At 41.8% G+C, this 14,202-nt stretch overlaps 1 protein-coding gene and 1 long non-coding RNA gene across 3 annotated transcripts in view; both read right to left on the minus strand.

Annotated features, from left to right (window-relative positions):
- The window catches only part of gng12b (guanine nucleotide binding protein (G protein), gamma 12b), a 61,397-nt gene extending 56,999 nt beyond the window's left edge, over positions 1 to 4,398 (minus strand). For both annotated transcript variants that reach the window (XM_041840260.2, XM_041840258.2), the window contains exon 1: positions 4,087 to 4,398. The gene's annotated coding sequence lies outside the window, so the exon portion shown is untranslated. The remainder of the gene's footprint in view (positions 1 to 4,086) is intronic.
- A 1,879-nt stretch (positions 4,399 to 6,277) lies between these two features.
- On the minus strand, positions 6,278 to 9,276 carry LOC121532817. The gene is made up of 3 exons (XR_005994396.2): positions 9,036 to 9,276; positions 8,608 to 8,944; positions 6,278 to 7,610 (listed from the first exon to the last, which is right to left on the minus strand). It is a non-coding gene; the product is annotated as an uncharacterized LOC121532817 (long non-coding RNA).
- Between the last annotated feature and the right edge of the window lie 4,926 nt (positions 9,277 to 14,202).

Consider the following 14,202-nt stretch of genomic DNA (forward strand, 5'->3'; position numbering starts at 1 on the left):
TAATACATTTGAAAAAGAATTCTACAAATCTGGTTTTGCTTTGTCATTATGGGGTATTGTGTGTATATTGATGAGGGGAAAAAACAATTTAATCAATTTTAGAATAAGGCTGCAACAAAATGTCAAGGGGTCTGAATATTTTCTGAATGCACTGTATATATTGTAAACAGTTATGATGGTTATTTTATTTTCATGATGGTCTTCATCCATAACCGTTGGTTACATGTTTATACGGTAATTGTGCCAGCCCTAGTCCAACGTATGCCAAACTTTCCTCCTCTTCCCCCTCCCCTCTCCTCCTCTCCCCTCCTCTACTCCTCTTCCCCCTCTCCTCTCCTCTCCTCTCTTCCCCCCCATTCTCCTCTCCTCTCTTCTCTCCTCCCCTCCTCTCCTCTCTTCTCTTCTCTTCTCTTCTCTTCTCTTCTCTTCTCTTCTCTTCTCTTCTCTTCTCTTCTCTTCTCTTCTCTTCTCTTCTCTTCTCTTCTCTTCTCTTCTCTTCTCTTCTCTTCTCTTCTCCTCTCCTCTCCTCTCCTCTCCTCTCCTCCCCCCTCAACAGTAATTTCAGTGTGTGGTCCTTTTTGCAAATCAATGATGGTCTCATTAAAGTGTGACTAAAGGTTTCTCCTCTTTTCATCCTGCCTGACTTTCATCCTCTTACAGTAATCCAAGACACACATACACACACACACACACAGGTACACACATAACACACACACAAACAACACGCATGTTGTTCTTGCGTGTTGTTCTTGTGCGTGTTGTGTGTGTACCTGTGTGCTTGTGGTGTGTGCGTGTGTGTGTGTGTGTGTGTATATCTGTTGGTGTGAATGAATGGGAGACGCCCTGCTAACCCAATGACACAGATGAGGAGTGACATGGAGGCTTTTAATTCCATCTACGCTGCTCAGTTGTCCAGGCAACGCTATCTATGACGTCATCATTCCACCCCATTCCGGATAAAAGAGCTACGCTGTCAGAGCCCCGAGGGGAAAAGGTGAGATTGTCCCTTTTAACCCTGTTTTGGTTGCTTCCTGCTATGACAGGCTGTTTGTCATTCCTCTGTGATTCAGCAGGTTTGATGCAACAACACCCATTCAATTTAGTCACATATTACTGACTGTAGCGTCTCATAAGTTACTAAACCTTTCCTCAAGTTGTATTGACAATAACCCCTAAAACCCATCAACAGGTAGACCTACATATTCAGTGGACATCAGTTCAAATAAGCTTTAGCATTTAATGTTATTGTTATAGTCAGTGTTCAGTACGTCTGGCTGGTTGTCCCATACACTGACACTTCTAACCACTGTAGGCCCACACAACAGCAGGGCACAACACAATCTCTTAGCTGACTGCTTGAGGAACCCAAAACTCTTTCAGAGACTAAGAGCAAAAACAACACAGCCAAAGGAACCGTTGAGCTCACAAACAAACTAATGACACAGTGGAGCCTGACTGAGACACAACAAAAAGACCACTGAAATCTGGATGCTCTGCTGAGACTGGCAGTGCTCAACTGGGGCCACCCATACAGGAATACAGACAAACCTATAGGCTTTCCTCAACTTGCATGCATGTATATACAGTCATTACAACATAACCCAATTCCAGAGGGCAACGATGGTTGAAATAACATCATTACAACCAGTTTACGAACATTTCAGACAGTTTTGCCCTATGGGATGCAGTTTGGCATAGGAGCTGGAGTAGCCTAGTGCAAAGGCATCACTGCAGATCATGCATTATAATACAATAACCTGTGAGGAGTCTGTCTATGATAAGGCTAGTTAAGTAGAAACCACTCAAAAATGTATAATTCTAACATTCTGCATGATCATCCTTTTGGTGTTGACAGCATCAGAACCAAAGACTGTATAATAACTTCATCACTTTGATACACACATACACACACACAGTGGTGTAAAGTACTTAGGTAAAAATACTTTAAAGTACTACTTAAGTCGTTTTTGGGCATATCTGTACTTTACTATTTATATTTTTGACAACTTTGACTTTACTACATTCCTAAAGACAATAATGTACGTTTTACTCCATACATTTTTCCTGACACCCAAAAGTACTCATTAAATTTTGAATGCTTAGCAGGAAAATGGTACAATTCACGCACTTATCAAGAGAACACCCTTGGTCATCTCTACTGCCTCTGATCTGGCGGATTCACTAAACATGAATGCTTCATTTCTAAATTATGTCTGAGTATTGGAGAGTGCCCCTGGCTATCCATTCATTTTTAAAACAAGAAAATTGTGCTGTCTGGTTTGCTTAATATAAGGATTTTTAAATGATTTATACTTTTACCTTTGATACTTAAGTATAAATTTGCGATTACATTTACTTTTGATACTTAAGTATATTTAAAACTAAATACTTTTAGACTTTTACTCAAGTAGTATTTTACTGGGTGACTTTCACTTTTACTTGAAAGAAAGGAGAATAACAGTTAGCCCCAATCATCCCCTTGTTATCCCTTATGTATTGTTTAATCTCTGCTAATCCATGCCATGTTAACTGAATCATCAAACCAGATTAAGACAGGGGGAACTAGAACCTGTCAGAATCACAGGAACTTCAAACTGATTCAAAAACTGCATCCCAAATAGCACCCTATTCCCTATATAGGCTAGTGCATTAGGGCTCTGGTCAAATGTAATACATTACATAATAGGGTCCCATTTGGGACACAAAGCCTCAGGTGGTTACTCCACTTCTCTCCTGACCTTTTGATTCATCTTTAATGATGAACAGCAGTGGTTTCTAATATAATTACATTACATTTCTGCATTCAAAAAGCTTGCATGGCATGAACAGGCTCAGACCTTTTGAAGGTGAAAGAAGATATTCATTTCTGGTACATGTACTGTAGGTCTAGTGGGCAAAGAACACTGCCACACTAATAATGCTGAGTCTTCATTAGGCCTATCAGACAGACATCATTCTGAACCAAGGTTACTGCTTTCAAGTCAACTTTGGCAACACTTGGCAACAGTTAAAGAAGATGTGCTACTCTTGTTAATTCCATTACAGGTGATCTTATAAAGTATTGGACATAACAGTGCAAGTGTCTGACCTGGCCACAGTGCCTTACAGGCTCAACCAGACCAGAATGGTAAGACAACATTCATACACTCTTAGAAAAAAGGTTTCCAAAAGGGTTCTTCAGCTGTCCACATAGGTTAACCCTTTTTAGTTACAGGTAGAACCCTTTTTTGTTCCAGGTAGAACCCTTTTGGGTTCCATGTAGAACCCTCTATGGAAAAGGTTCTACCTGGAACCCAAAAGGGTTCTACCTGGAAACAAAAAGGGTTCTTCAAAGGGTTATCCTATGAGGACAGACAAAGGTTCTAGATATAGCACCTTTTTTTGCTAAGTGTGTATGATCACTTCCTGAGAAGATGAAGATCTGGATTTACCATTTACCAGAGATGAAAAAAAGATCTTAAGACATTGAACACAGAGCAAGGTCCAGATTTGTCCATTTATCCTTGCACTGTCCTCACCCTCTCTGCAACTAATGTTACACATCAAGGGTCACAAGTTCAAAGACTCATCACATTTCATTCAGACAAGGATGATATCTGCAGTATGTGCTAACCCTCAAGGCACCACACACAAACATAAGGTTGAGATGGGCGCTACATTGATTTATTATTCAAGATTATTATTGGTGTTTTATTCAACCCAAGACAAGTGTGGGTCTGAGTTCCTCTGTAGAAGACAGCATACAGGATAACATCAAGTTGTAATACCCAACAGCAAAAACTCCATTACTATGCAAATACAAAAACATTTATATATTACAAGATCATACGTACAATATACTATGTTGGTGCTAGAGTAAAACAGTGATGATATATGGGATAACAGACTGACCATGTGGCAAGACAACGGCATCATGCAGGAGTGAGAGAAACCCGACGTCTAACAAAAAGGCAGGTATCCTAATCCTACACATCAATGCAAACTATAATCTGTGGAAGTTTAGTTACATGTGCTCAAGTCGCCTATAGAATTAGAATGATGTATCTTCTGTTCTCAATAATTTAACCCCGATAGCTATGCACTCACCTGCTTTATGGCTGGCCTCTGTTCCAAGCGCAAAGTCGAAGAGAGTTCTAGGTCTGTACAATTTTCGAAAAATCTGTTTTCATTGCCCTCTTGGAATCTATGAAGTATCTTGAAGTCCGGGGAAATCGCGTCGTGGTGCTTTTCTTGTGTATAAAGTAATTAATAATTTTTCAATTAACATAAACCTACTGTTATGACCAACTCAGTCGATTTTACGAAAACCGCGATTCCGTTGAGCTGCGCGGCTGAATAACAGCCAGAAAGACAGGAACGACCTTTTTTCTCTCTGGACTGTCTGAATACATGGAACGGTGTGAACGCTGGTTGGAGGGAGGACTGGAATTGTGCAATTTATCTCGGTCTCCTCTATATACAGGGCGCCCTCTGCCTGTGAGCCTGCCTCCCTGACTGTTCCTCAATCTCATAGCTACTGCATTAGGCCTATTGATGTGAATATTTATGTGTATTGATGTGTATGTACAGTGCATTCGGAAAGTATTCAGACCCCTTGACTTTTTCCACATTTTGTTACGTTACAGCCTTATTCGAAAATTTATTAAATTGTTGTTTTTTCCTTTCATCATCTACACACAATGCCGCATTATGACAGAGCAAAAACAGGTTTTTAGAATTGTTTGCAAAAAAATACCCTTTACTCAGTACTTTGTTGAAACACCTTTGGCAGTGATTAAATCCTCGAGTCTTCTTGGGTATGACGCTACAAGCTTGGCACACCTGTATTTAGGGAGTTTCTCCCATTCTTCTCTGCAGATCCTCTCAAGCTCTGTCAGGTTGGATGGGGAGTGTCGCTGCACAGCTATTTTCAGGTCTTTCCAGAGATGTTCGATTGGGTTCAAGTCCGGGCTCTGGCTGGGCCACTCAAGGACATTCAGAGACTTGTCCCAAAGCCACTCCTGCGCTGTCCTGGCTGTGTGCTTAGGGTCGTTGTCCTGTTGGAAGGTGAACCTTCACCCAAGTCCTGAGGTCCCGAGCGCTCTGGAGCAGGTTTTCATCAAGGATCTCTCTGTACTTTGTTCCGTTCATCTTTCCCTCGATCCTACTCGTCTCCCAGTCCCTGCCACTGAAAAACATCCCCACAGCATGATGCTGCCACCACCATGCTTCACCGTAGGGATGGTGCCAGGTTTCCTCCAGACGTGACACTTGGCATTCAGGCCAAAGAGTTCAATCTTGGTTTCATCAGACCAGAGAATCTGGTCTGAGTGCCCTTTAGGTGCCTTTTGGCAAACTCCAAGTGGGCTGTAATGTGCCTTTTACTGAGGAGTGGCTTCCGTCTGGCCACGCTAACATAAAGGCCTGATTGGTGGAGTGCTGCAGAGGAACTCTGGAGCTCTGTCAGAGTGACCATCAGGTTCTTGGTCAGCTCCTTGACCAATGCCCTTCTCCCCCGATTGCTCAGTTTGGCCAGGTGGCCAGCTCTAGGAAGAGTCTTGGTGGTTCTAAACTTCTGCCATTTAAGAATGATTGAGGCCATTGTGTTCTTGGGGACCTTCAATGCTGCAGAAATGTTTTGGTACCCTTCCCCAGATCTGTGCCACGACACAATCCTGTCTCGGAGCTCTATGGACAATTCCTTCGACCTCATGGCTTGGTTTTTGCTCTGACATGCACTGTCAACTGTGGGACTTTATATAAACAGGTGTGTGACTTTCCAAATCATGTCCAATCAATTGAATTTACCACAGGTGGACTCCAATCAAGTTGTAGAAACATCTCAAGGATGATCAATAGAAACAGGATGCACCTGAGCTCAATTTTGAGTCTCATAGCAAAGAGTCTGAATACTTATGTAAATAGGTATTTCTGTTTTTTATTTGTAATACATTTGCCAACATTTCTAAAAACCTATTTTCACTTGATCATTATAAGGTATTGTGTGTAGTTTGATGAGGGGAAAAATGTATTTAATCCATTTTAGAATAAGGCTGTAACGTAACAAAATGTGGAAAAAGTCAAGGGGTCTGAATACTTTCCGAATGCACTGTATATCGATGCATGTAGTGTATATTGATATGTGTTAATGTGTATTGATGTGTATACAGGGCTCATCTGTGAAAGAGACCTAGGTCTCAGCATGACTCCCTGTCAAAATAAAGGTTAAATAAATATAAATATATGATATGTTTGAATTAAATGTAGGCCATCTATTAAAATACTGATCAAGTCCAAGTTTATTGACACCCACATACTGTAACAGTCAATACAAAATTTTAATACATGGTCATGACAAATAGTCTATAATAAATAGACCATGAACATGTATTTATATATTGATAATAAGGTAGAATATCATAGTGTCTATCGGTTGCAAAGTGTATAAAAAATTGACAAATCATAAGGAGCATGTCATAAAATCTTCACATTAATTATGAACACAATATGGACACTGTTTGTTAGGGATATAGTGAGGTACTCGGGGTATGTGCTATTAGGGATATAGTGAGGTACTCGGGGTATGTGGTATTGTTTGTTTGTGCTCAGGGTATACTGTGGTATAAGGTATACTGGATGTCACTGTACTCTGCAAGTGGCTGGTTGCTCTGCGACTCCTGGTCCTCTTTGCGGTGATCAGTGGTCCTGTCCGTCTCTTTCGGGCCGTGCTGCTCAGGTAGGTTACAGGTGGTGGTGGGCAGACAGATCTCCTTTTCACTCAACATCTCCAAGATACCCACAGTACACAGGTAAACAAGACACTTCTCAGTGGCCTGGTGTATATATGGTCTATGGGTGGAACAATGTTTGACAAACACAAAGTCAATATTTTGTTTGTTTTATATCAAATGCTGTTCTCAACAGTATATCATAAATGTTAAATCATGAGAATCAGTGCTACACAGTAAATTAGACTATATTCCCTATACGGCTATATACTACAAACAAGAAAATGGATCTCAACAACATATCAAAATGAATGGAGTCTGAGGTTAACATGTTGTTCCAGTGTTAGCTGCCTTGTCTGTGTAAGTCAATATTGTCTTTATTTTATATGATTTTATTATTATGTGTTATGTATTGTTAAATGCTGTCCTCTCAACAACATTTTCAAATTAATAGTCTGAGGAGGTTAACCTTTGGTCCGGTGTTATCTGTCTTGTCAGTGTGTGTCTTGTGGGAGGGTGCATAGAGAAACAGGATGGACAACACATAAAGGTTCCACATGCCGTAGGTTCCTGTGAGAAAGGCACTGTGACTGTGCACCTGGAAAGAGTAGTCACCCAAGCGGAAAGAGTAGTCACCCAATCGCCAGTTGACTTCAATAACCTGGTGGAATGGAATAGAATAGAATGCAATACAATAAAATAGGAATTTATGTAACTGAAACACACAAGAGGGAGGGTTATTCTACTCTTAAAACCGAACAAATTGACCCATGTGACCCATCACTCCAGGATATTATTGTTGCTCTCACCTGACTGACGATAAAGAAGATGACGATCACGGCGGCACACGCCAGAGTGACCAACATCAGGAACTTGAACCTGAAGAGAATGCCCTGATAACACCTGAGGGGGATTTTTTTAGTGAACTATGTGCTAAACAAAGTTAAATCACGGACGTCTCTGTTGCTAGGCAAGAACTATGAATGGTTCCTTTCACTGGGCTTGTGTATGTGTGAAATGGGGATCTGACCTAGGGTCGAATTGCTCGCTCTTACCTAATCCATGGCTGTCTTACCTTATCAGAGACTGAAACAAGACTGTTGCCTAATGCATCTCTCCTCAAACAAAGGTTCTGAGAGCGGAGCCAAAGTTGAGCAGCGTTTAGACTAGTCATGAGTAATTACAGCATGACGGGAGGGGAAGAGGAGTAGGTTTGGGTATGTTTGAAAGATTAAGTGTGGACCTGTCATGTCCAACAATCAATCTTCAGGTCAAGCTCGGGAGAGATGGGGTTGAACAGAGTTTAAACTAAACATGAGTGTTTTTGCAAGATAAGGGATTGATTGATTGTATTACTATTGATTCTGAACTGAATAAACGTTGAATTTAGCCGCCATCATAGACAAAGGGAGTGGGCGGAGCGATAGAGAGCGGGAAACTGAAGATAATGGTAGGAGACCCCAAGAGGGAGGGGTTTTGAGCTAGGAGGGATGTGAATGGGACTATATAGATGGGGAGCAGAGAGAGAGAAGAAAGGCTACTCTGCAGACCAGCCCGGCTTTGTTGAATTGTAATAAAGTCAATCTTGATTCTACAAAAACTCTGGAAGAACTTTCATTTTTAATAAAGTATAGTGATTATTTTCCACATCACACCAGGACAGACATGTTAGTGTTGAGACCAACTAAAGGGTATGGGGAAGCACTGTCTGTGCCCAACGACAGAAAAAGTAGAAGTTGCCCCTTACCACAGATATTCATTCATCCTCATCATGTTTATGTTTAGGATTGAGAGTAGGGTAAACTGATCCTAGACTTGTTAGTGTTGAGACAAACTCAAGGTAATGGAGTGGCACTGTGCCACTTTAAAACAAATTGAAGAATTATTGCCTTTTACCCACCTTATAGCGTAGTCTTCTGTTCTCTGTCATGGCCGGCAGTTGGCCTATTTTCCGACTGATGTTCTGGAATACCTGGTACACCATGACACACAGGAAGAGGAAGTACAGGCACACAGAGATACTAGCCACAATGATGAAGGCCATCTGTGGTTTAGGTTAAGGAGAATACAATGTATTTTGTTATAATACATGGATAATGAGGATAATGCTCCCAACATTATAGTTGTAGTTATAATGTAATAGTGGGTTTGTATCATAGACAAATAGATGCAGTTATTGTCTGAAGGATATATCTGATGACCAGATGCTGTGGAATGGATTCATCCCATGAACACCCCTAAGGAATATTTTTAGAGTCAAATACTATCTTTGTCAATACGAAACAGATCAACTAATGCCAAAATAAAAAACTAATTGATGAGTACTACCTCTCACTCAGGTCAAATATAAGGAGGAGAAAAGAGCCAAAGACAATTAGCCCAATCTACTTCCAGTAGGCAGAGAAGTAATTCCTTGCAGTCTCATCCTGAAGAGGAGTGTACACAGGAGAGTGAAGATATTCTCATTCAATCATCTGAAAGCACACCACTTACTGTCTAATACAAAATGCTAACCATTGAGATATACACTGAGTATACCAAACATTAGGAACACCTTTCTAATATTGAGTTGCACCCCCACCCCATTTTCCCCTCAGAATAGCCTCAATTCATCGGGCCATGGACTCTACAAGGTCTCGAAAGCGTTCCACAGGGATGCTGGCCCATATTGACTCCAATGCTTCCAACAGTTGTAACAAGTTGGCTGGATGTCCTTTGGGTTGTGGACCATTCTTGATACACACGGGAAACTGTTGAGCATGAAAAACCTAGCAGGGTAGCAGTTCTTGACACAAACCGGTGCGCCTGGCATTTTGTCTTACCCATTTACACTCTGAATGGCACACATACATAATCCATGTCTCAATTGTCTCAAGGCTTAAAAATCATTCTTTAACCAGTCTCCTCCCCTTCATGTACACTGATTGAAGTGGATTTAACAAGTGACATCAATTAGAGATCATAGCTTTCACCTGGATTCACTTGGTCAGTCTGTCATGGAAAAAGCAGGTGTCCTTAATGTTTTGTATACTCAGTGTACACAGCCAGATATACACTGAGTGTACAAAGCATTAGGAACTCCTGCTCTTTCCATGACATAGACTAACCAGGTGAAAGCTACAGTAAAATTCAATTTCACTTACCTATCTGGTTGAGTATTCTGAAGGCAATGTCAGCAGGAACTGGAACCAGGGGCTCATCTGTTTGTTGGGTAAGGGATCATGCAGAGCAAACAATATGTTGTTGGCATCAATAGTCTTCCCCAAAGCATTGTCGAAGTCGCGGATCTTGTGACACTGGTTGGGCCCAGATGCATCAACCATTCGGGCCCCATGTGTCTGTGGTGAAAGTGAGGATAGTGGATGTCCACACATTTGGCGGCTAGATAGTGGATAGCCATGATGGGACTGGGAGCTGATACAGAGGGATATCAAATACATTATTCAAATGTGAACATTCGCAATTTAACAGAAATGTGTTAATATTTATAGATCTGTATGTGGGCTTATAGGCTAGCAACTGAAAGAGAACAGGGGAAGAGTTTGAACCACCTTACAGGCTGGTTATGTGTGTGACAAGTTTGCAGTTCAATTGAATTGGTGGAAGGTACAGTATTGCAATATTCTTCCTGTGCGTGTCAATGAACTGAAAACAACTAACTAGTAGTGGAGAATGATCCTGTAGTAAAGAAACTGTCCGGACACCTCAAACTGCCTCGTGCGTAAAAGAGGGAAAGATTCGTAAAGTTATCCTTATCACTGACATAACCTATGGAACTGTGAATGCCTAAATACATTTGCAGTAATGTTTATGATCCAAAGAACTGGTAAATATTTCCTATAATCTGAGAGTATGAAGCTTTGTGAGCGACCTGATCAAATGTATTGAAAACAAGTCTGATAGCGGTATAGCCATTCTACACTACATGACCAAAAGTATATGGAAACCTGCTCGTCGAACATCTCATTCCAAAATCATGGGCATTAATATGGAACTGGTCCCCCCTTTGCTGCTATAACAGCCTCCACTCTTCTGGGAAGGCTTTCCATTAGATGTTGGAACATTGCTGCGGGGACTTGCTTCCATTCAGCCACAAGAGCATTTGTGAGGTCAGGCACTGATGTTGGGCGATTAGGCCTCGCTCGTAGTCGGCGTTCCAATTAATCCCAAAGGTGTTCGACAGGGTTGAAGTCAGGGCTCTGTGCAGGCCAGTCAAGTTCTTCCACACTGATCTCGACAAACCATTTCTGTATGGACCTCGCTTTGTGCACAGGGGCATTGTCATGCTGAAACAGGAAAGGGCCTTCCCCAAACTGTTGAGACAAAGTTGGAAGCACAGAATCGTTTAGAATGTCATTGTATGCTGTAGCGTTAAGAATTCACTTCACTGGAACTAAGGGTCCAAGAAACCAAGAAAAAACAGCCCCAGACCATAATTCCTCCTCCAACCAACTTTACAGTTGACACTATACATTCGGGCATGTAGCGTTCTCCTGGCATACGCCAAACCCAGATTCTTCTGTGGGACTACCAGATGGTGAAGCATGATTCATCACTTCAGAGAACAGGTTTCCACTGCTCCAGAGTCCAATGGCGCCGAGCTTTATACCACTCCAGCCGACGCTTGGCATTGCGCATGGTGATCTTAGGCTGCTCGGCCATGGAAACCCATTTTCATGAAGCTCCTGATGAACAGTTCTTGTGCTGACGTTGCTTCCAGAGGCTGTTTGGAACTCGGTAGTGAGTGTTGCAACCGAGGACAGACGATCTTTTTACTTTTGGTTTTGTACACTGTCACCAGCGTCAAACAGCTGAAAATATGTCATTTTAGGTTATTTAACAAATATTTCACAGCGGTTTAGATGGTAGGCTAGGCTAATGATTCTCTACAATAGCCTGCATTATAGCCTATATTGTTTGTTAGGTCACATAAACGAAATGAAATTAGGCGACAATTTTCGAATGTGTTTTTTTTTTCATGTCTATTTTCCTAAAGTGGAAATCTTTCCGATAGCCTAATCTGACAGAAAATGAAAAATGGGTTTCACTTACCAATCAATCCCCCGACCAAAACTGACACTACTTGAAAACGAAGCAAAATGATTCCAATAAATACCAGCTTCTTTGTGGTCATGCTTTCAATGATTGCTCCAGCCATTTCAAAAGTTATCGAAATAAGGATGCAGACGTTCCTCAGTGTCCTTCCAACCCGGACTCAGGGGTAAATGTAACATAGTAAATATATATCCGGGAGATACCAAATAGTATGATATGTTACATTTCGTATGGTAGGCCTATGTATTAATTTGTGGATGTCCCATCAAGAGTTTCGTATAATATGTTACGGATTACTATTCGTATGATATATTACGAATTGGAATTCTGTACAAAATGTTCCGAATTGCAATTGTACAATATGTTCCGAATTTTATAAATGTATGATATGTTACCAATTTCAAATTGTTGTGGTTAACGTTGGCTAGGTGGCTAACGCTAACGTTAGCGAAGTGGCTAACGTTAGCTAGGCTAGGGGGTTAGGGTTTAAGGTTAGGAGTTAGGTTAAAGGGTTAGGGTTAGCTAACATGCTAAGTAGTTTCAAAGTAGTGAGTAGTTGCAAAGTTGCTAATTAGCTAAAATGCTAAAGTTGTCCGTGATGAGATTCGAACATGCAAGTATGTTTGCTCTGACTTCTGCAGCGGCAGCATCGTAGTAAATGGTATAAGGCCAGTGCAGACATTGAATTGACCATGCAGAGCCTTTTACAGTATAAGGAAATCAGTCAATTGAAATAAATTCATTAGGCCCCCTAATCTATGGATTTCATATGACTGGGAATACAGATATGCATCTGTTGGTCACAGATACCTTTTAAAAAACGGTAGGGGCGTGGATCAAAAAACTAGTCAGTATCTGGTGTGACCACCATTTTGCCTCATGCAGCGTGACACATCTTCTTCACATAGAGTTGATCAGGCTGTTGATTGTGGCCTGTGGAATGTTGTCCCACTCCTCTTCAAAGGCTGTGCGAAGTTGCTGGATATTGGTGGGAACTGGAACATGCTGTCGTACACATCGATCCAGAGCATCCCAAACATGCTCAATGGGTGACATGCCTGGTGAGTATGCAGACCATGGAAGAACTGGGACATTTTCAGCTTCCAGAAATTGTGAACAGATCCTTGCGACAGGGTGCCGTGCATTATCATGCTGAAACATGAGGTGATGGCGGCGGATGAATGGCACGACAGTGGGCCTCTGGATCTCGTCATGGTATCTCTGTGCATTCAAATTGTCATCGATAAAATGCTATTGTGTTTGTTGTCCGTAAACTTATGCTGACCCATACAATAACCCCACCGCCACCATGGGGCACTTCTGTTCGTTGTCCGTAGCTTATGCCTGCCCATACCTTAACCCCACCGCCACCATGGGGCACTCTGTTCACAACATTGACATCAGCAAACCGCTAGCCCACACGATGCCATACACACTGTCTGCCATCTGCCTGGTACAGTTGAAACAGGGATTCATCCATGAAGAGCACACTTCTCCAGCGTGCCAGTTACCATTGAAGGTGAGCATTTGCCCACTGAAGTCAGTTACAATGCCAAACTGCAGTCAGGTCAAGACCCTGGTGAGGATGAGGAGCACACAGATGAGCTTCCCTGAGACGGTTTCTGACAGTTTGTGCAGAAATTCTTAGGTTGTACAAACCCAGTTTCATCAGCTGTCCAGGTGGCTAGTCTCAGACAATCCCGCAGGTGAAGTAGCCGGATGTGTACGTCCTGGGCTGGCATGGTTACATGTGGTCTGTGGTTGTGAGGCAGGTTGGATATACTGCCAAATTCTCTAAAACGACGTGGAGGTGGCTTATGGTAGAGAAATTAACATGCAATTCTCTGGCAACAGATCTGGTGGACATTCCTGCAGTCAGCATTACAATTGCACGCTCCCTCAAAATTTGAGACATCTGTGTCATTGTGTTGTGTGACAAAACTGCACATTTTAGAGTGGCCTTTTATTGTCCCCAGCACAAGGTGCACCTGTGTAATAGTAATGCTGTTTAATCAGCTTCTTGATATGCCACACCTATCAGGTGGATGGATTATCTTGACAAAGGAGAAATGCTCACTAACAGGGATGTAAACAAATGTGTGCACAAAATTTGAGAGAAATAAGCTTTTGGGATCTTTTATTTCAGCTCATTAAACATGGGACCAACATTTTACATGTTGCGTTTATATTTTTGTTCAGTGTAATTTGAGTGTCCCGGATTTCTGTTTACTATGTTAAGTCTAGTCTATGAGACCTGGCTGGTCCTTCTTGCAAAATGAAAATCACTGTCAGGAAGATCAAGGGCATGTTCCTATGACCAAGCGTTGCTGACGCATGCCAGGTCTTACAACGCCTGGATAGGTATTCTCCGTATCAGCTAACCACATATGTTATACTATTTTATAACAATTTGGTGCCTGACAGTACAGTTGATGACGTG

This window comes from Coregonus clupeaformis, chromosome 20 (genome assembly GCF_020615455.1).
Source record: "Coregonus clupeaformis isolate EN_2021a chromosome 20, ASM2061545v1, whole genome shotgun sequence".
Classification (NCBI taxonomy): domain Eukaryota; kingdom Metazoa; phylum Chordata; class Actinopteri; order Salmoniformes; family Salmonidae; genus Coregonus; species Coregonus clupeaformis.